Consider the following 24,179-nt stretch of genomic DNA (forward strand, 5'->3'; position numbering starts at 1 on the left):
TTACTAGGACTTTCATAAAGGATCATTTAAGTTAAAGAGTTTGTTGGAGTTATCTAAAGGTAATTGATAGACTACGTGCAGAATATATAATACAAGACAATTTAAATTTTTCTTTAAATAAAAAAGAAACAAAAATACACAAAAAGAAAATTTTGTGTTGTTATCGGAAAATCCAATTAATTGTATGATTCATTGTATTCTCTATTTCTATCTTGATTAGGTGTCTATCTGTGTTAGGGAAAATTAAAGCTATAACTCACAGCCACAGCCTCCGGATGTAGATTAACTAACACACGTGTATTAATCTTATCTGTTTTTAAACTTCAAAGGTAAGGAATAGGGAAAGGCATCCTTTAAAGCTCATTAAAAGTAAAAGGATGACGTATCAGACATCAAAGCGGAGACAAGATTTATTTATCTATTTAACTATGGCTTATTTATCATAGCCACGTTCTTCTATAACAAGTGTCTGCGTCCATACATAGTCATACGAGTATTATAAACTGGTGCAACCTGATCATCCTTATTCCTGTCTTTGATTTGTGCAATGCACCATATATGGTACGTGGCTTTACGTGTCATAGACGATTTACAAACGACTAGCGCTTGATTGTAATTTCGTTGAAATCCTGTCAAAATCTCGTTGCTTTTAGAAGGAAAAGGTAAAGACGTTTTTCAGTTATTTAGATTTAGCACAAAATGACTAAACAGATTTTCATGAAAATGAAATGGGACCAATCTGGAAGTATACTCTGTCAAACAGAAAAAGATTTTTCAAAATTGGTTAATAAATGACAAAGTTATGAGGTAACGAACATAAAAAAATCATACTCGTCGAACTGAGAACCTCCTCCTTTTTTTGAAGTCGGTTGAAAGTAATGCAGCAGTTAAGAAGTATAAATGTAACGGACAGAAATATTAACTTTTAGAATTTAAATTAATTAACATTAACATACATTGTTTTAACTCATTACACTCTTTTGGCTGGTGGGAGGCTTCGGCCGTGGCTAGTTACAACCCTACTGACAAAGACGTACCGCCAAGCGATTTAGCGTTCCGCTGCGATGTCGTGTAGAAACCGAAAGGGGTGTGGAGTCTCATCCTACTCCTAACAAGTTAGCCTGCTTCCATCTTAGATTACATCATCACTTACCATCAGGTGAGATTGTAGTCAAGGGCTATCTTGCAGAAAAAAAAATCTAATTATAAGCCTCCTCATAGGAGACCAGATATGAGGTTAGACTCATTTCACTGCTTTAATAAGGATCGTCTTAGCTGGCAATAAAGTAACAAACACTTCCAAATGCTAACTATAATAACTGGCACCTGTGGCAAGTTGTTCTGCAAGGCAAGGTAACAACCTTCAACACTGATGATCATAGGCCTCTTGTATAAATCAATCTATCGACAGTTCAAAATCTCGCGAGATAGACTATAAAGTAACGGTATTTACGAGTTACGGTGACATATAGACTTCCAAATACCACGGTCTCGAGCCACCAGCATCGAGCGGCTCCCTGCTCAAATAAGGGCTCAGAACTTTCAATGAGAGTTTCTTGGATGAAATTAAGGTCTATATTTCATAGCCGGATGCATCACCCAGGTATCAAATCTAGGACCTCTTAATCCAAAACCTCATAAGTCATAAGCTTTTAACGATGTAGTTATAAGTAATGTTACTTAAAGATAAGTAATGCAGAAATCCATCTCTGAATCTGGTTTTCTTAAGACAATTTAGAATAATGTATCCTATGCCTTATAAGTTGTTTCTAAAAACTGCGTGTCCATGTATGAGTAATCGTGTAGGTAATAGAGCCTGCAGGCTATACGCGCTGGAACATTTTTTAATAGCGGCCTGCACTCTACGTCTTTCGTAGTTTGTACTATAAATAATACTCTTGTTACTCTGTTGCATTTAAAATCATCGATGTTGGTATTTAAGTAGTTTTTGTTTGTATATTTCAAAACGTTTTTTACTTGTGATGTAAGACATCGTTTCTTGCTGTATTTCATATTTGATTCATATGTGAATGTTGCAATTACATGTACCATTAGTCAGATCTTTTCATTGCGTTTGCGAAGTTTGATTATTTCACAGCTCCAGTTCTTCTTTGATATCTAGAGATATTTTTAATTCTACTAATATTACTAACGCGAAAGTTTGTATGGATGTTTGTTACTCTTTAACGTCGCTACTACTGAAGCGATTCGGCTGAAGTTTTGAATGGAAATTGATTTTACTATGCATTAACTTACATTAAATTACTTTCATCCCTGAAAAATCCACGCGGATGAAGTCACGGGCGTCCGATAGTATCTCATAAAAAAGCCTTGATAAAAAAAAATTACAAAGGTATCTTATAAGTTTTTAGTATTTATTTTAAAAGCCAACGTCAAAAATATAAGTTTTTCAATAATTTTGAATATACAATAAATATTTTTTTTTGGATTATTTTCAAGTGATGATTAAAGTCGTTGTTTATGGTTTTGTTCTAAAAAATTAAAACTAATCAATTTCATACTTTTGGTATGAAATTGATTAGTTTTAATTTTTTAGAAAAAGCGTTAAAATAAATGAATTAAACTTCCAAGTGCATTCAATGCAATGATGATGATGACGATGATGATGATGATGATGATGATGATGATAATTATGACCATACTTTTGCATGCACTTGAAAGTTTAATTCAAGTGCATCCAAAAGTATGGTCATAATATCAAAATTAAAATAATTAAACAAAAGATAATGGAAAGACATCATAGAAATAGCGCAAACTGGTATTAACGTTCCATATGTGCCAAGTACTGCAAGCTAGAGGCAACGCATTTGTCCAAATATTTATGAGCTGAAGCGCGCGGTATGCATAACTCATCTTTGTCTTTAACCATGATTGCAAACTCATTAAACTGAGCCGTTACAAGTTATATGGCAGGTCAACTTGTGCTAACACAGGGCTACCAGCTTTAACTGCTCCAACTGGTTGTTTATGCTCTATTTTAATAATACTTTAATGATCTGTTGTATTGGGTTACTTCCTATCGTGATGACGATTTATTAGTCTGTTTCTTCAAGGGCGTTTACGTTTACTTACTTCATATTTGCTTTATTAGGCTTATATCTACCGCCAAGATGTATTGTCAATTGTCATGTTATGTGATCCGGAAAATTCAAAATTCCTTCAATTGGAGTACTCGTAATCACCATCGACATTAGGTGCCTTCTTTCAACTGAAGTTTGGTGGTCGTGTGTAGAAAATTCTTCAAGGCTTTTGACATCATCTATCTTTGCTGTCTTCCTAGAGCACGTTTTCCGGGTATCTTACCTTCTAGAATCAACCTAGGAAACTCATAGAAGGATCCCCTTTGCAGTTGCCTGAAAAATAAGATTTTTCTTCTCATAATGATTTATGATTTAGGTACTCGTGGGTTTAATCTATTTTTTACTTTGTAGTAAAATATTTATACAATCAATCAATCAATCAATTTATTTCTTTGCAGATACATTATTTATACAGGTGGTCGGTAGATGTAGATGGTAAATGTATCTTGCCAATTAGGCATGCAAATTATTTATTAAGTATTTAATGATTCAAATGACAATTTCACCATTTAAATTTTACATCTTTACAATTAAAATATGTATGAAAATAACAATAAGCATAACATCTTGTTCTATGTTGAAAACCCTGATGCTTATTTACATAATATCACATCATTGTAAACGGATCTTGTCGTTTAAATTCTACTGACGAGTAACGTAAGCCATACGTTATGTTACATTTTCTTGTAACCATGTGACATTTTATTGCAACTTACGAGACTTTCAAGTGAAAAGCAAGATCGTTAAAAGTTATATTTAAATCATAACAAACTACTTTAGCTTAAATTAATATTATTTAATTAACCGATTTCAAAAAAGGAGGAGGTTCTCAATTCGAAGCGTATGTTTTTTTATGTTTGTTACCTCATAACTTCGTCCTTTAATAACCTATTTTGAAAATATATTTTTGTTTGTAAGAGTATACTTCCAAATTGGTCCAGTTTCAGGTTTAGTGGTTCTGTGTTAAAATCAAAATAACTAAAATAGGTACGTACGTTTTGTGTTAAAAAGCTTATTTTCAAGTAATTGTTTCGTTAATCCAGTGGATAGCCTGTAGTGCTACTGCCCCCCTAGCCAAGTGGCCGGTGGTCCTCAATTCTACTACTACATGGCGGGCGACTGACAGAAACTACACCGGCGAAAGCGTTGGTAGGTAGTATGCGACAAAGCTATGATATACATCATCATCATCATAATCATCATCAGATCAGCCGATGGACGTCAACTGCAGGACATAGGCCTTTTGTAGGGACTTCCAAATATCACGATACAGAGCCATCTTTATCCAGCGAATCCCTGCGACTCGCTTGATGTCGTCAGTCCACCTGGTGGGGGGTCGGCCAACACTGCGCTTACGAGTGCGGGGTCGCCATTCCAGCACTTTGGGACCCCAACGTCCATCGGCTCTTCGAAATATGTGCCCTATGAGCTATGTCTGTGACTTTGGTTCTTCTGCGGATCTCCTCATTTCTGATTCGATCACGCAGAGATACTCCTAACATAGCTCGTTCCATCGCCCGCTGTGTGACTCTGAGCCCGCTGTCTTATCAGGCCCATAGTTAGCGACCTAGTCTCGGAACCATATCACTGGCAACACGCACTGTTCGAAGACTTTTTTCTTCAGGCACTGAGGAATTTCGATGATGGAATGATATACATTACATATCATTTAACATGTGATGATCGAAACAACAGGAACGGGAAGGAAAATGTAATAAAACAACTACATAACGACACACGAATGACGAAACACAGTGTCATCCGTAACAAATCTTTGACATTGACACTTGACTTAACAATGCATAAAACATTGGAAAATCTGCAAGTAATTTCCTGCTGCAGTGTTATTTCGTGCCTACTAAAATCGTCTCGACCTTTGAGAGAAAAAAAAATGTCTTGGATATCTAACGCAGTTGTGAACGAATTGAATCTATTTCTGATTAATCTATAATTCTATACTAAATTACTAATATGTGGAACTACTGGTCCGATTTGAAAAATTCTTTCAGTGTTAGATAGCCCATTTATCGAGGAAGGCTATAAAATATCCCCGCATTCCTACGGGAAAGAGAACCACGCGAGTGAAACCGCTCGGCGTCAGCTAGACGTAAAGTTTGTGAGGTTGCATTTGCAAATCTCTGAATTTACTGGACTGATTATGAATATTCTTCTACCAATGGAACGCTGTATCTTCACCGAATAACATAAACCATACTTTATCCTTGTATTCCTACAGGAACGGAAACTAAGCGGGTGAAACTGCGGGACGTTTGCTAGTATAATCACACTTAAAACTATCACATTAATCACACTTCACACTAATATTATAAAGGCGAAAGTTTTTGTGTATCTAAGTATGTTCCACCTTTACGCTGCGGCTTTAATCTGATTTGGCTGAAATTTTGAATGGAAATAGATTTTACTCTGATTAAACACATAGGCCGCTTTTCATCCCGGAAAAAATCATGGTTGACGCGGGATTTGTGATAACTGAATTCCACGCGGACGAAAATGCGGTCGTACGTCAGTGATACATAAAGCCGACAAAACACCTTCAACGCTTGTTATCTTTGCAATTACATAGTGTCAAAGACTTATGGTACCGTGCAAAATAAGTTAATCACTTCGTCTTACTACTTATTTTACAACTAGGCGTAATTTGCCTCGTAGAATAAGGTTGAGCTTACGACTTAAAATAAATGATTCTTTGTATTACCTTACCTTACCTTATCAGCCGATAGACGTCCACTGCTGGACATGGACCTCCAAGCACAACGATCTCGAGCCGCCAGCATCCAGCGGCTCCCTGTAACCCGCTTGATATCCTCAGTCAACCTAGTGAGGGGTCTTTGAATTATTTAATTGAAATTGTTTTTTCGCATATTTTTTCTACATCAAAGTATTATACATCTAGGTACAATATTTTTAATATTAGCGTCACAAACTCACAAATTAATAAATTATACCCATTTCTTGCATTAGCTACTTGAATCGAAGAATCCGTCTAATAAATGCAGCAAGTGCAAGCATTAAAACAGCATTAGTCTTTTTTAAAATCATTATATCATCTTGCATACTCTTAGCAATTTCACGAACAATTTCATTTTCTTTATTATCATATAAACAAAAAGTATGCCGCCGCCGGTGGTTCGGTGCATCATGACGTGACATTATGAAGCTGATTGGTTTATCGCTTTTTCCGTGGAGTCAATTTAGTTATTAAGGTAATTGATAGAGTCTTTGGCAGGTAGCGACGCAGACACTGTGACGTAACGCTGTATTATATTATAGTTAAATAGCAGAACCCGCGGTTTTACCCGCGTAGTTCCCAATCCCCTGGGAATATTGGGATAAAAAATAGCCTATATCACTCGATGCTAATGTAGCTTTCAATTGGTGAAAGAATTTTTATAAAGCAAATAGTTGCTAACAGAAATTACTCGCTTTTTTAAAATTACAAAGATCTTTAAAACGATTATTTTTTTTTAATTTAACGGGTTTGTCGAATAATTTCATAATTTGCGGCGTTGATTCTTTTTTTTAACATTTTGATGAAGAAAAAGTAAAGTTCGAGTTCGTCAAACATGTTCATTTCTAACACACTTTAGAGTTTTAGACCATATCGGAGCACTAAATCGCTTAGCGGTACGTCTTTGCTAGAAGCATAAATTATTTTACATTAAGTACCTAGTATGTTAACGCAGGATTTTCCTAACTGAGAGATCAACTGGAATACAATTATCACAAAGTCTCTTGACATGTAATGAAAAAATGTATTCGACATGAAATAAAATTTATAAAATTTCAGTATAACTTCATTTGCGACCAACTATTTTATTAAAATCTAAATAAATCTATAAAATAATAATAAATAGATAAATAAAATAAAAACCCAAGTTTTTGAGTTAAATCAAGATGGCGCCCTTATAGCAACTATGACATGACAATTGACAGCAAACGTCAAATCGATTATTGCATTGAAAACTTTCTTATGACATAATGAAAATTATTTCGAAAGAATTAAAGTAAATTCGTAGATTTGTACAATCAAAAATAGTTAAAAAATATAATTTCTTTTATTTCCGCTAGGGTAAAATTACTGATCCTTAGCTCCATACAATTTTGGACCATCTCCTTTAAAAGAAAGTCAAAAATGAAAATAAATTAAAGCAACACACTAGGTATACTCTTATAGAATTGAGCTATAAAACATTGTATTCAATCATACCCACTACATAACAAAACATGCAACAGTACAAAGATCAATCTGTGAAGTCACAGGAAGTTATTAACGTTAAGTAAGTTACATTAATCATACGCAAGGAGGTGTAATTTCTAGCGTTAAAAATAGCAAGCGGCCTCATGAAAAACTGTTCAACATCGCATCTGAGTGATGTGTCCGGTGGATCGGTGGAGTGAAAGTGCTCTCACGGTACTGTACGGTATGTTTTAGTGGCCATGCATGAGTACTAGTGGCGAAGGTTGAAGGTAACCCAAAAAAAAAATTGATACCTAATTTTTTTTTATTCTCTTCAAGTTAGTCTTTAACTACAATGTAACCTGATGGTAAGTGATGATGCAATCTAAGGTGGAAGCGGGCTAACTTGTTAGGATTAGAATGAAATTTCCTTTCCACATTCCTTTCGGTTTCTATCGTACCGGAACGCTAAATCGCTTGGCGGTACTTTTTTTGTCGATAGGGTGGTAACTAGCCACGGCCGAAGCCTCCTACCAGCCAAATATAATATTGTTTCATATTATTTTATTCATGAATAGCGGACGCCCGCGACTTCATCCGCATGGATTTCAGATTTTCACAAATCCCGCGGGAACCATGTTATTATACATATAAACCTTCCTCTTCAATCATTTTATCTATCAAAACAAACCGCATCAAAATCCGTTTAAGCATACATAGGGACAGAGAAAGCGACTTTGTTTTATAGTATGTAGTGATGATTATGGTGTTTATCATATATCCATACATACTATTTACAATATTCATTATAATAATGAATGGATTATTAAACGGTAACCCTCCGGGAATCTGTTTGTACGGACTCTTCGCCGCTTGAGTACCACTTTAGTTGAAGATGCATTACTTTAGGTAATGTAATAGCAATTTGTATGCTTTATAATAATATCTAATATAGCAAATTAATTAGAAAGGGGATGTTATCCGAAAAAAAAAACGTAAATCTTATCAAGAATAAAATCATCCATCATCAAATAAGAAATAAAAAAAACTTTCAAAACATAGGCAAAAGATAAAATGAATATATGAATTAAATATAGAAAAGCAATTAAAAAAACAATTCAAACGAAAACGGACCTGCATTTACTCGAATATTATTTGCACTACAAATTTACAATAAAGAAATATAGGGCCAAAAATTATATAAAATCATCGGATATAAGGAAACGAAATATGAATGTGTAATTTCATTGTCTGCACACGCAATAAATAAATCATTCTACAATATAAATTAAGTAATTAACAGGTTACGGTTTTGTTAATTGCTAATACGGAAACTGCAGGTCACGTTAACTAACTAACTTATAACATTTTGCACGGATTCGTTATACTAATGTAGCTTCATTAGGAGCATTTATAGTACAATAAAAATATAATATTATCATTAGAAGATTAAACATCGTTAGTGATTTCGTGTCTGATTTGATCTTTTGATTATTATTGAAGCGTGTAAATGAAGGTACTTATGTTTCATTTCCGTGAATGTATTTTTTAATAGAGTATTTTTTGATAAAAGTCATAAGTCAAAGTAAAAAATGTTTTATAATCCGATCCGTACAGCTTGGAGTGCGGGGTGAGACAGGGAGGGTTAGTCTCACCCAAGCTCTTCAACTTGTATGTAAATGGGCTGATAGTGGAACTCAACATCAAACCAATCGAAAGCTGGCTTATTAGTTATTGTTGAGATCAGTATTAATCTAGAAGATGCCCACAAAAAGTCGGACAAGTATTATCAAAATATTTTTTAAATTTTAAACAAAAAATTGTAGTAAAACAAATTAGGTAGCTCTCTGGAACAGAAACTTGAAAACAAGTGAAAAACTTTGTATTAGCTTCTAGACCTCACAGAGCGATGTAATTCTAGACTAGTGGCGTCATTTTAATGTTGCCCTGTATTATTGGCTACGCATCAAGCGACTGTAGTAATTGCGGTTTGATTCCGTTTTGCTGACTTTCTTTATAGTAAACGACTGTTTGACGCAACCGGTACGACATGCAACCGTCAGTAAAATGGTTAAATTGAACAAAAACATGATCTGAATAATAAGAAAATTAACAATGTCAAAGCATTTTAAAGTATTAAATGATTATGAAACACGGCTAAAACTCACGTGATATTACGTCGGAGTATGCCCCGTATGGGTTCGAAACTAGTCGGGCATACTCCGACGTAATATCACGTGAGTTTTAGCCTTGTTTCATAATCATTTAATATGAATAACACTCACGATAGTTTAAATTCATTTTAAAGTATTTTCTCGCCTTTGTATGTCATTTTGTTATTTAGGAATTCCAGCAATTTAAAATTTATCATAACGTTGAAATATCTTGAAAAACGCCCGAAGGGCATTAAAATAATAATTACACTCCCCCAGAACTTTTAAACGGCTCAACCGATTTTCATCAAACATATCTAAGAAGATCTAAGAAATTGAAATATTTTCATCCGTTCGGGAGTATGGTGCCACAGACAGACTGACAGACAGACACGTCAAACTTATAACACCCCACTTTTTAACAAGTGGTGTGCGCGGTGATTTTACAAGACGGAGGTCCTGGGTTCAATCCCCAGCTGGGCAGATTGAGGTTTTCTTAATTGGTTCAGGTCTGGCTGGTAGGAGGCTTTGGCCGTGGCTAGTTACCATCCTACCGACAAAGACGTACCGCCAAGCGATTTAGCGTTCCGGTACGATGTCTTGTAGAAACCGAAAGGGGTGTGGATCTTCATCCTCCTCCTAACAAGTGCTAGCCGGCTTGTGACCTTGGTGTTAAGAAGTCCATACAGGACGCCCTTATGTCCAGCAGTGGACGTTCATTGCCAGATATTGATGATAATATAAGATAATAGTATAGGTAAGTAGTACAGGTAAGTACCTACAGTATAGGTGATTTTCTGTCGATTCAATATCGTATCGTTGTCGTTACAACAAAAAGGAATGTTAGGACTTTTTTATATAATTAACTTTCGATTCTAAGGCTTTCACGGAATGTAAGTACTTTTCTTTTATTTGGATAATATTTTCTATAATGTCTGCGTTTGGAAAAGTAGAATATCTGTTATGAATTAAACCGTGAAATGCAATTATTTGTAACGCCATTGGCGTATTGCAAAAATGTTTTTTCTAATCTAGTTTTGCGATTGACTTGATCCTATTAACAGGCAACAATGACAGAAATGTAGGTAGGTTGGTACAGTTATTATAAGAAAGGCATCAAAAATGATAATAATTTAGTAGAATGTCACATTTATTTCTGACCAGCTGCTTTTGTACAGACAAAATAATCTATTTTTGTATGTGAAAAGAAGTGAGCAGTTTTATGTATTTTATTTTTATAAAAACATAGCTTTTTTTATTCTTTACAAGTTAGCCCTGGACTACAATGTCACCTGATGGTAAGTGATGATGCTGATGATGGTGATCTAAGATGGAAGCGGGCTAACTAGTTAGGAGTAGGATGAAAATCCACACCCCTTTCGGTTTATACACGACATCGTAACTGAATGCTAAATCGCTTGGCGGTACGTCTTTGCCGGTAGGGTGGTAACTAACAACGGCCGAAGCCTCCCACCAGCCACCACCTTTTTGTATTGTTGATAATTAAAGAAATATGGGGAAATCTGTCAACAAAAGTTAAAGCCTTAAAATCTAGGGATATTACCTATAATACTAATTTTCAAGTTTCCCAAAAATCATAATGCTGATAAACACACAACTCTTATTATCAAAAATTTGCATACAAATCGGGCGTTCCCATTCCCTGTGAAAATGATTTGGTTTTCAGTTAAAGGGCTATTGTTAAAGTGTTGTTATCTGTTTCAGATTGGGCGATAAACAGAGAGGCGCGAGGCGTGAGTACTTTAACACTTTACCTACTTACCACGTACTGGGGGGCGTGTAGACTTGCGTATTTTTGTTTTATGAAAAAATACCTTGAAACACACCGAAATCAGCAGGTATACCTAATATCAATATCCAAACTGATTTAGTTTTTTGTACACTACGCATTGCTAATATTCAATGGTCAAATTTTAATGTTTATTCATTAACAAAAATGCAAAAAATCAGTCATAAGCCTTTTTTTCGGGATATTACAAATTACAATGATGATGAAAACGATATTAACTGTAAAATTGTGATTTTTCATTTCTACTGTACTAGATAATATTTTTAAGGAACAACTGCTGACTTTTTTGGCGTCCTCTCGATAGAATCAACATTATGAAGAGGTAGAAGCACTACTCGCTAACCGAACTTGGTTATCCAATAGTGCTTGTCTAGATTATTAATAGGAATCTATCGTTATCTTTGTATGATTGCTTTTATAGCAGAAAACACATCTCATTCAAACCTAATCAAATAAAATACATTATTTTATTTGATTAGGTTTGAATGAGATGAGTTTTGTACCAATTAATATAGTCAATGATGATTATCGGAGCATGCTCAACTAGTTTTGAACTTATGCGGGTCTTTATTCATGAGCTTGTTCATGCAACGCGATGTAGACTGTAACGAAAGTAGCCAAGCATATTACGACAATAATCACGTAATTTAAACCTTTTTTGTCACTTTTTAACCTAAAAATTTTCAATCAAATAAAAGTCTTTGCAATGGTAACGACTGTCTTGTCTAGAATCTGCGACGGTGTTAAGTGGACAAGACTGATGCTCGTGTAAAGGTTCTTTCCCATGTGTCGTGTTTCGCGTTACCTACATACCGCACCGAGGGTACAAGATTACAGGCGATGCGCCGATCGAATGGTTTTATAGGTGTAAAGTACAGGTCAACCTGATTCCATTCATGATGATGATCGTAGCTTTTGAACTTCCTGACCTAGATGTCTACTTAGACTAGGCTAGTTACTGTTATTTTATCCTGTAAATTCGATATAATTTATCCTTTTAAAAACTTGCTTTGGTTAAATTTTGGTTGCCGAAACTAGACAAGTCAAAACTAGCCTTGCTATCCAGAGGGGTAGCTCTAGCGTATTGGGTACCTTGCCTCTGGGTGAACGATTAGATGGTGTGTATTTCTTATAATTATTTCATTTATTATAAATATAAATTGAATATACTGTTAAGTAAGTAAAAAGAGCTTCAGTTTATATTAAGTTTTGTCTAAATTATTCGACTGTTTAAAAAAAGTACTTATTTTGACGCACTATAGATTTTAATTCTTTAGTCGACGCTCGGAACTATATGCGTAATATACAGTAAATACTATTATTAACGAACTTAAAGGTTGAATAACAAACATCCATCTATCTTTACAATCATGAATTATAATTCCATAATAATTGGTGTGAGAATGTGAGAATTAGATAAAGTCTAGGCATTGCATAAAGCCTGTTTCAAGGAGACGGAAACGGGATATATTTATCCCGGTCAATTAAGTAGTTCCCGCGGGAATATTGCAGGTGGGCGTGCCTCCAGGCGTCGACTGGTTCGCATAAATTATATGAATAAATAAGATGTCTAATGAGCGCCGACCTTTATTAGTACAGGATAACTTTATTGAGGTATTAAGGAATTTATATCAAATAATTGATTCTAACGTTGGGTTGGATTGGACGTCTCTCAATCCAATGTTATCCTAATGGTCCCATAGCCTTATCTTGAGATTCGCGCATCAAATAAAATATTGCTAAGTTAAGCATTTGGTGTAATCATTGTTAAGGCAGTTGAAGTGTTTTAAAATCTGACATCCGCGTCTAATTCAAAATTCAAAATCATTTATTGCTAGAATGCGGTAATGTACAGTTGTTAAAATTGTGGTTCAATCACAATCTGTTAGGCATACAAGAATTACATAAAAAAAATCAAATTAAACAATGTCCGAAATATTCATAACGTTTTTGTTCATTATTTATCCCTTAGAAATTCGTCAATCGTGTAATATCCCTTATTAATTAGTATTTTGTATATTCTTCCCTTATATTGCACACCTACAGCACAACAGTCCATACCCTGATCCCACTTTATGCGTTTCAGAATTGAAAAGTCACCAAACTCCTTTGACATAATAATTTAATGGTTTTCCATGTAAAATATGTTAGGAATGATTATATTTTAAGCGTAATAATGTCAACTCAGATCACTTAATCCTCCGAAAGACACCGATTTAGCGAATAACCCATCTGACCATTTTATGTTAGGTGTGAACGTTCCCTAAAAGGTCATACTCATTCCAATCACATTTAACTACCAAAATGTTCTTAATTGCCCAATTTGACACTTTGCGTGTCAAATTATTCACGCCTGAGATAAAAGCAGGAAACTTAATAGAAAGTAAATAAATAGGTGGAGAGATAGCGAGCTCTAATTGCCCGTTATTTAGACAATTACATATTTTTTTTGTAACTTTTAATGAGCCATACTCTTACCTTAATAGCTCTTGGCTATTGGGTTATAATACTTTATTATTTAGATATGTTTCATATGCAAATGTCCAATCTAGCGATGGAATAAATGCATGCGGAATTTAGTAAGTATCGCAATTTTTATAAAATATTCAAAATATTTTTTTTAGAGAAACTTAGTTATTTGGGTGGGTTATAGAGAAAGCTAGGATGAAACTAAATTATAATGTATATCGTGAATACAACAGAACAATGGGTTGCAATTGAAACACGAGCACTTAATGGTGTACTATTTTTTATTATTTAAATAATGCTATTTAATGTTTTAATTATTTATTTATTTTTAATTTTTTTAAGTGTTTTCAAACATTTCTTTTTTACAACCTTTCCTACTGCCAAGTGTCACTGGCAGAGATCTCTTATAGCGATATGCGTTTCCTTGTCCAGTTGTCCACTGTTTTTGTTTTACTTTTATGTGACACTAATGTTGGTACTAAATAAATAGTATACATAGTTTTCTTTGCAAAATTAACCCCCCCATAATCTTACAACTTAGCCATACTTTATGACTAAAAAAAACACTTACTAATTCACTCATATCTTAGTCAGTATTATTACAGTGTTCTAGTATCTAGATCAACTAAGCAACTTAAATTGTAAACTTAATAAGTCAGCTCTTGGTGTATAAAATAGATACGTACAATGTATTATATTATTATTAACTTGTAATAGCTCTTTATTCGTACATCAATCATGAAGACACGGCTATAAAGTGGACATATGAAATGCCTGTGCATATAATAGCACAAATTACAGTTTCTGGTGTTATTAAATGCATAAATTTGAATGCGCTTGACAGCCACTACATGATGGTATGTGTGATAGATTAAGTCATATTATGTAATTTTTATCTACTTCAAACAAGTTTTGTCATAACTACCAGTAATGGGATTTATTATAATCGTCTGATCTTTTGTTTGACGAACAAAAGGTTATCAAACATTTCGGAACACTTGCGTACATACTGTTTGACATTATGAAACAGAACAATGTTCTTGTTATAGTTTTCAGAGGACAGAGTATAAAGACGTCTTCGATATTAAATATTTTCCATACGACGTTACACATCCAACTAGTATGTTTATTTCCTTGCGAAAGTTCGCATTTTCTGACGTGACAACGTCTTATAATTCGAAGCTGTAAAATTGAAAAAAGATGACGTCATGCGTCGTTCCCTTGCTCTAGGGTTCCCAACTTTTTTTACAAGAAATAAAGTCTATGAAGATTATTAAACAGTATTTTATAAAAACGAACAGTATTTTTTTTATTTAATTCTTATGACATTGTCACGTTCAACTATAGTCAGTAAACCAACTTTATAGACAACCGATTTTTTTTTAAATCAAACCAAAAGTATCTATCTGAATTCTGAATAAATTCACTCTGCAATTGCACATAGACATAGAAGCGGAACAGGGACAACAATGTTTTGTTTTGAATTTTATCTCTCAAGGAACCCTCTCAAAATTGCCCAGGCTGCAGCGTACCTAAAGACATTTATCATATCTTAGTGGAATGTGTTCGAAGTGAAGTACATTTTAAAGAGTTTACTGCAAAAAATGGTGCTTTAAGAAGCCCTGTCAGCAAATATGCAAGATTTTTATACAAAATAGTAAGAGATAAATCAGATAAGTGTAATATTGATTAGTCCTAAGATAGTTTAAATTAATGCATGATAAAGTATTAGTAGCCCTACGAAAGATGCATAGTCACTTTTGGGACTAAGCTCTTTAAAAGAGAATAAAAAGAAATCTCTCGAGTAGAAAGCTCTAAATCCTTTCCAAACGTAATCAAAAGTACTGAATTGCGAACTTTAAAATCACTCTACAATAGATATTCGTGTCAATATCAGTTAATACCGCACTGTAATACGATAATTAGAACCTAATTCAGTCTCTCAACATCGATACACGTCACGAATTTAAAAAACTGTTTCTCTTTTCGTTCTAGTCGGGTGAAATTACCGCCAATTACGTAATCTATCATTAATACGTCCCTCGCAACATCACGTACTGCATCTGGATGCTGATCGTCATAATTTATCTCGCAAATTGCATTGCGGCTTGTTAAATCATCGATAATAACGATCATCGATCTAACATCGATTTTATTTTCAATATGCTCCCAAGACGCCTCTATTTAGTATTCATGAGATACGACGTATAGAGTTGTAGCTACGTTTATTCTTGCGAATAATTATTATTAATTATTATTTCTGTGCTTGTTTTAATTACATTTTTTTATATGCTACAATTCTATTAGCATAAATTATAAGTTGAATAATTAATTGTTGATCGATGTCCGTTTAACTAATTATATTGTAGCTTTTATTCAATGTCTGTTTTAATTTCCGGTACTATACTACGCTTACTAGCTTAAAATCGATTATTTTAATGATTTAACTTTCTAAAGTTAATCACAGCAACAACTAAATATTGTAGTTTTCCTGTTGTTAATTAAAGTATTTCAAATCAGTGCAAATGCAAAATATTCTCAACAATCCAAATTACTATACTTAAATTAACAATGTCCTTCACCTACATATTTGTTGAAATAATAAATTAAATTACTGTTTCAGAAAAAAATCTACAATTGATCGTAATAAACAAAAGTACCAAGCAACAGATTATGCGTATAGATTGAAGGTTAATTTTGTTAAAGAACGTTACTTAAATTTTATTTTAAATCCAGAAGTCAGTGACACCAACTACTGCCAACCTCTTGTCTGTACATTAGTAAACCTAATCACTACATAATATTATGATGAACCATTTATTAAAGAAGACTTCCTACAAATAGAAGAACGTTTTAATCAAATTAATCATCATCATAATCAGGTGCCCTCTACAAACTAAAGTTTGGCGGTCAGATGGAGAAAACTTTTCCAATCACTAGAGATATTTTACAGCTGGCTGTAATTACTCTTGGTCCACTCATTAATATGGCCCACCCATTTACGTCTCTGTCGTTCTCGTGCCCTTTTTCGGATTATCTTGCCATCTAGGATCAACCTAGGAAACTCGTAGAGGTGTCCTCTTTTCAGATGTCCGAAAAAAAAAATGTTCCGCCTCATTACAGATGTCATCAGCTCGCGCTTGCATTTTTGCATCAAATGCCAATAACAAATTGCTATTGCACACAAAGTTGATCTTACACTGATTAGCTTAATTTCATTAATCGCAAACCTTTATGTAAATCCATCAAACACAACAACAACAGTTAACGTTTTCAATAATAAGATCAGAAATATATACAATAATATACGATAATTTAAATAACAAGATACAACAATTAAAATAACTGGAGTAACGTAAACAACATAACTAATTGATACAAAATGATCACGCCCCATGATTCATGGATTCAGATAAATCAGAACAAATTGCAGGTTAAGTTCACGATATTTAATTCCGCATTAATCCAACAGTTAACAGAACTAATGTTTAACATGGTAAGGCGTGTTAAATGCTCGTAACTTTGATGAATGAGTTGGAAACGTTTGGATGAATATTTTTTTGTATGGACCCGGCGTTGCGTGAGTTTTACCCGTGGATTTGACTTGTAAATTGATTGCTGGCGTTTGAGGCGACGTTACTTTGTTATTATGTAGCATCACGTATTGTACATCATTTTCTTAGTTGCCTAATATTTACAGTTCAATGGACATGGATGGAACATACCACTTGCAGCGCTATTCTGTTACGATGTTTTTATAACTCCAAAGATTGAGTGTTGAATTCATCTTTATCTCTCTGTGTCTATCATTATATTTCTCAGCTCACTCGACCCGATTTAAGTTAACATATTGTAGTATACACCTATGCTTCAGCCTATGACACAGTTTTTTTAAAGATATTAGGAACGTTTTTAAATATCACCATGGCAACTCGAACATCACTCCTGCACGGCCCGAGGTCGCCATTTTCATTCTGTATTTCTGTGTCCAAGCCTAGACACACTTATACAAACAATCGTAGAAATATTAGAATTTATATAATATAAATAAATTGAATTTTTTGTTAGTCATGCGTAAACATAAACGTGATGATAAATATGAAGAAATTAATAATAAAATACGAAAAATCGAGGCAAGACTCGATAAGTCACGACGATCACGTCGCATCATATCTTCAGAAAGTAATTCATCGGGTCAGTTCAACCATCATGTATATGGTATTTATAATATACCCACATTGTTCTTTTTTTTAAGAGAACGATTGGCTATCTTAATTGAATTGTACGTAATATGATGATATAGTGATGCGGGACGCCATCTGGGCTATCCCTTTCACAAAACATTTTTTCGCTTAGTTCAACTGGAACTAAGTCCATCCTCGAAAATCATATTTACGATACTTGTTACATTTTGATAATGTAAATTAGTGATGCGGGACGCCATCTGGGCTATCCCTGTCGCAAAACCTTTTTTACGCTTAGTTCAACTGGAGCTAAGTCCATCCTCAAAAATCATATTTACGATTCTTGTTATTTTTTGATTAGTGATGCGAGACGTCACCTGGGCTGTCTCTGTCACGTAAAAATACTTTTTAGACATTTTTATTTTTTCTTATTACCTCAAAAAAGAAAAAGAATAAATTTTTAACCTCGTTTTGTCTTGGTTATTACAGACTCTGATAATGATATGGCATCGACCAACACTTCGCTTTTAATCGCTAATATGGGTTCACGCCTTAACCAGCCTGACGAAAATAAATCAAATCCTACTCCGGGTCCAAGCTCAGCGGATAATCAATCTAACGCCCTGAGCCCGGCACCAGCCTCTCCAATCGTGCCGGTTTCAAGTGACGCAATGGCAGAGTCCCAGGATCCAGAGATCGATGAAGAGATGCTCGCTCTATTGGGTGATGCCCCTATTGTAGACAACAAATTTGGGAAGGCTACCCATAAAGAACTAGCATCACGATGGCAAGAAATACTTAGCAAGGGATTACAAAAGGAGTCTAAAGATAAGATACTCCAAGAATATTTAATACCCGAAAATTGCGATTTGTTAGTCGCGCCCGTCCTTAACCCCGAGATTAAGGCGGCATTATCTGACCAAATGGTCAAAAGGGATTTGTCAATTTTATCTAAACAAAAGCAAGTCGGTATTGCCGTTGCAGCTATTAATCAAGCTATTGTATTATCACTAGCTAAGGAAAGTCACACAAAAATATTGAAGAGCCTCAGCGATGCTTGCAGATTACTATGTGATACCCACTTCAATGATACTAAAACGCGTCGTGGATTTGTAATCTCAGCAATAAATGTTAACATGAAAGATGCTCTGGCGGACACTAAAAGAGATAAACAGTTGTTTGGCGAAAATATTTCAGAAAAATTAAAAGCAGCCAAATATATACAAAAGTCTGGTTCAGAATTGAAGCAACAGCAGAAATCTCAAGTTTTCAATAAAAATAATTTCTTAAAAAGTAATAGGAATTCTAATAATAATCGTTTAAACTCGAAAACCCTGCCTCGGAAAACAGGTCCAAAGTACGAAGCAGGGAAGCCTCGCCCCAGCCTGGGCTATCGTGCAGCGCCGAACAGTTCTCAACATCGGGGGACATCGGACCAGTCAGCACCGAGATCTTACAAGTACCCGAGGCGGTAGATGTGGAGGTACGTTATGCAGGCAGATTGCAATACTATATTAAATGTTGGAGTGATATTACAGATGATCCCGTCATTTTATCATGGTTACATGGATATGAAATTCCTTTTACTTCATTTCCAATTCGGAATAATACTCCAAATGTGTATCCTAAAAATTGTCAAGAACATTCAGACTTTATTAAATCAATCAAACGTCTGTTAGATATTAACGCTATATCTAAATGCACGCACACAAATGGCGAGTTTATTTCTAACATATTTTTAGTTCCAAAACCAAATGGTGATAAAAGATTCATTTTGAATTTGAAATGCTTAAATAGATTTGTTATTACAAAGCACTTTAAAATTAAGGATCAAACGAACTTACCTGGAAGTGAAGTTCGATCATAATTATATGATCAGCTCACTCGACCCGATTTAAGTTAACATATTGTAGTATACACCTATGCTTCAGCCTATGACACAGTTTTTTTAAAGATATTAGGAACGTTTTTAAATATCACCATGGCAACTCGAACATCACTCCTGCACGGCCCGAGGTCGCCATTTTCATCTAGTTTAGAGTTAGGGATTTTGACTAGTTCACATATTGGGCAGGGAAGCAAATGAATATTTGCTACATATGGGAGGGTGATTATTTATAAATCGGGTCGAGTGAGCTGATCATATAATTATGATCGAACTTCACTTCCAGGTAAGTTCGTTTGATCCTTAATTATATTTCTCAGCTCACTCGACCCGATTTAAGTTAACATATTGTAGGATGTTTAGAGTAAGAAAAAAGAAAAGTTATGTGAACTATGTATGTAGAATTTTAATTCTTAATAATTTCCGTCAGGATTACATAAGCATAACAAACAGAGTAGGTATATTATGAATCATTAATATTATTGTTGTTAGATAATATGGACAACGCAAATTGGTTATCATCGGTTATAACTTCTCGATTATAAAATTTTGCAAAGACTGAGGATGTCCGAGACCAACCCGCTGTCTTTCTTATTACATCTAAATTAACCCCGAGTCTACTAGCTGCTGAGGTGGCTGCATGTCGAGTACTATGTGCAGAGAATACAGACGTATCTACACCACTGTTTTGAATTGTGTTTTTTATCCAATGGCTAAGCCTTTGGGATGAAATATTCTGATGAGGATTTTTGATACTAAGAAACAAGCAGTCTTGACCCTTTGTGCGTAATAATCTAGTTTTTTGTATATACGATGTTATAGCTTTAGCTGGACAAATTTCATGCTTTTCATTGAAAAACGGTAGTTTTAACAAAGGTTGAAAGGAATTCAATTTTGAAGTTTTAATCAAATCTGGAATTTTTATAATAATTTCAATATTCTCAAATATTTTTATGTTAGTTAATTTAATAAGAGCTAAAGTTTGTACTCGATGTGCAGTGACCAAGGCTAGCAAAGTAGAAGTCTTTTTTGATAGTGTTTCCAGATCAAGACTTTCATTGGGCCAAAAATTAGATAAATAATTAAGCACGATGTTTGTATCCCAGGTCAGATTATACCTAGGACCTGGTGGTCTTAATCTAAAAACACCCTTCATAAATCGTTTCAATCTGTCATCAACAGATTGAGAACCAAGTAACAGCAATAAAGCTGATTTGTAACTATTAACTGTGCCATATTTGGCACCATTTTCAAATATTTTTGTAAGAAAATCAATAATTAATGGAATCGAAGGATCTAAATAATTAATTTGTTTTTCTTTACAATATTTCAGCCATGCTTTAAAACACCCATCGTATTGTTGATACGTGTTATTAGACAAAGAAGCTAACATTATCTCGACTGAATTAGGTAACATGGATTTGTTCAATAGAGCTTGCCTGACAATTTCACGGCAACCAGGATAAGACTGTGTTTCAGGTTGTGCGATAACCTGAAAGGAGATTTCAATAAATTGATATGTGGACCAAAATAAATAGGATCTCTTACTGTAATTTTGTGAAGGATAGGGTACCACGCTTGAGTTGGCCAATAGGGCACAACTACTATGCCTTCTGCTTTATCGCATATTATTTTTTGTAACATTTTTAAAATTAATGAGAACGGAGGGAATGCATAAAATGATAAATGAGACCATGAAACAGTAAAGGCATCGACAGCACATGCATTGGGATCGTTTTTCCAAGAAATGTAACGAGAAGTCTTGGCATTACATCTACTAGCAAAGAGGTCTATCTCTGGTTCACCGAAAATATAAACTATTTTTGAAAATGCATATTCACAAAGTTCCCATTCTGTATCAATAAATCTTTTACGCGATAAAGAATCGGCTTTGAGATTATCTCTAGTATTTATATACGAGGCAAACACAGTTATATTTCTTGCCTCACACCACTGCCATATCTCTCTAGCAACTTCATTGAGATGTGGGTATTGTACACTACCCATCCTATTTATGCATGAAATAGCAGTAATGTTATCAATTCGCAGTAATACTTCGCAATTATTTAAGTCTTTAGCGCAAACTTTCAGACCAAAGAAAGCTGCTTTCATTTCAAGAATGTTAATATGTAATTGTCTTTCATTTGCTTTCCAATAGCCATGTGATTTCCTCTCCTCACTATAAACACCCCAACCGCTTGATGAGGCGTCCGAATATATAACAATTTTGAACTTATTAAATCGTAACGGATTATTTGCGGTATTTATATGGTTAAGCCACCAAACCATATCAAATTTGAGTTCATTCGGCAAATAAATAGTTTGATCATAACTATTATTTTTTAGCAAACATAAATATTTTATGTGTTCAAATTGTTTTGTGTACAGAAAACCGTACTGGACAGCAGGGCAGGCTGAAATAAGCAATCCAATAAACCTAGCGAAATCGCGTAAAATGCACTTATTTAGATTCATGTATTTTATTAATGATTCTATGATCTTTTTCCTCTTTTCAATAGGTAACTTTATAGTCATTTCTATCGAATCGAATATAAAACCTAAAAACTTACACGTTGTCATTGGAACTAAACAACTTTTCTCATTATTTATAAGAAATCCAAGTCTTTCTAATATATTTTGTGTAAATTCAACATTTTGTTTACACTCACTGTACGATCTGCCTATACAAATGATATCATCTAGGTAAATAACAGAAATCATGTTACGAGATCTTAAATATTCCATTACTGGTTTTAAAAGCTTTGTAAATACGTACGGTGCAGTGGAGAGGCCAAATGGAAGACAATTAAATTCATATAAAATATCATTATATACAAATCTAAGGAATTTCTTATGTTTGTTACTAATAGGGACTAAAAAATAGGCATCCTTCATATCAATTTTTGCCATATAACAGTTGGGTGTAATAAGCTTGGAGGTAGTTCTATAATCCTCCATTTTAAAGTGCTTTGTAATAACAAATCTATTTAAGCATTTCAAATTCAAAATGAATCTTTTATCACCATTTGGTTTTGGAACTAAAAATATGTTAGAAATAAACTCGCCATTTGTGTGCGTGCATTTAGATATAGCGTTAATATCTAACAGACGTTTGATTGATTTAATAAAGTCTGAATGTTCTTGACAATTTTTAGGATACACATTTGGAGTATTATTCCGAATTGGAAATGAAGTAAAAGGAATTTCATATCCATGTAACCATGATAAAATGACGGGATCATCTGTAATATCACTCCAACATTTAATATAGTATTGCAATCTGCCTGCATAACGTACCTCCACATCTACCGCCTCGGGTACTTGTAAGATCTCGGTGCTGACTGGTCCGATGTCCCCCGATGTTGAGAACTGTTCGGCGCTGCACGATAGCCCAGGCTGGGGCGAGGCTTCCCTGCTTCGTACTTTGGACCTGTTTTCCGAGGCAGGGTTTTCGAGTTTAAACGATTATTATTAGAATTCCTATTACTTTTTAAGAAATTATTTTTATTGAAAACTTGAGATTTCTGCTGTTGCTTCAATTCTGAACCAGACTTTTGTATATATTTGGCTGCTTTTAATTTTTCTGAAATATTTTCGCCAAACAACTGTTTATCTCTTTTAGTGTCCGCCAGAGCATCTTTCATGTTAACATTTATTGCTGAGATTACAAATCCACGACGCGTTTTAGTATCATTGAAGTGGGTATCACATAGTAATCTGCAAGCATCGCTGAGGCTCTTCAATATTTTTGTGTGACTTTCCTTAGCTAGTGATAATACAATAGCTTGATTAATAGCTGCAACGGCAATACCGACTTGCTTTTGTTTAGATAAAATTGACAAATCCCTTTTGACCATTTGGTCAGATAATGCCGCCTTAATCTCGGGGTTAAGGACGGGCGCGACTAACAAATCGCAATTTTCGGGTATTAAATATTCTTGGAGTATCTTATCTTTAGACTCCTTTTGTAATCCCTTGCTAAGTATTTCTTGCCATCGTGATGCTAGTTCTTTATGGGTAGCCTTCCCAAATTTGTTGTCTACAATAGGGGCATCACCCAATAGAGCGAGCATCTCTTCATCGATCTCTGGATCCTGGGACTCTGCCATTGCGTCACTTGAAACCGGCACGATTGGAGAGGCTGGTGCCGGGCTCAGGGCGTTAGATTGATTATCCGCTGAGCTTGGACCCGGAGTAGGATTTGATTTATTTTCGTCAGGCTGGTTAAGGCGTGAACCCATATTAGCGATTAAAAGCGAAGTGTTGGTCGATGCCATATCATTATCAGAGTCTGTAATAACCAAGACAAAACGAGGTTAAAAATTTATTCTTTTTCTTTTTTGAGGTAATAAGAAAAAATAAAAATGTCTAAAAAGTAT

At 34.5% G+C, this 24,179-nt stretch overlaps 1 protein-coding gene across 3 annotated transcripts in view; it reads left to right on the forward strand.

The window, feature by feature from the left end:
* The window catches only part of LOC112053382 (uncharacterized), a 141,451-nt gene that overhangs the window by 48,815 nt on the left and 68,457 nt on the right, over positions 1-24,179 (forward strand). For 2 of the 3 annotated variants that reach the window (XM_052884218.1, XM_052884217.1), the window contains exon 3: positions 11,178-11,206. The exons of the other annotated variant lie outside the window; for it this stretch is intronic. The gene's annotated coding sequence lies outside the window, so the exon portion shown is untranslated. The remainder of the gene's footprint in view (positions 1-11,177; positions 11,207-24,179) is intronic. 3 annotated transcript variants of the gene reach the window in all.

Source organism: Bicyclus anynana, chromosome 11, assembly GCF_947172395.1.
Source record: "Bicyclus anynana chromosome 11, ilBicAnyn1.1, whole genome shotgun sequence".
NCBI classification, from domain to species: Eukaryota; Metazoa; Arthropoda; class Insecta; order Lepidoptera; family Nymphalidae; genus Bicyclus; species Bicyclus anynana.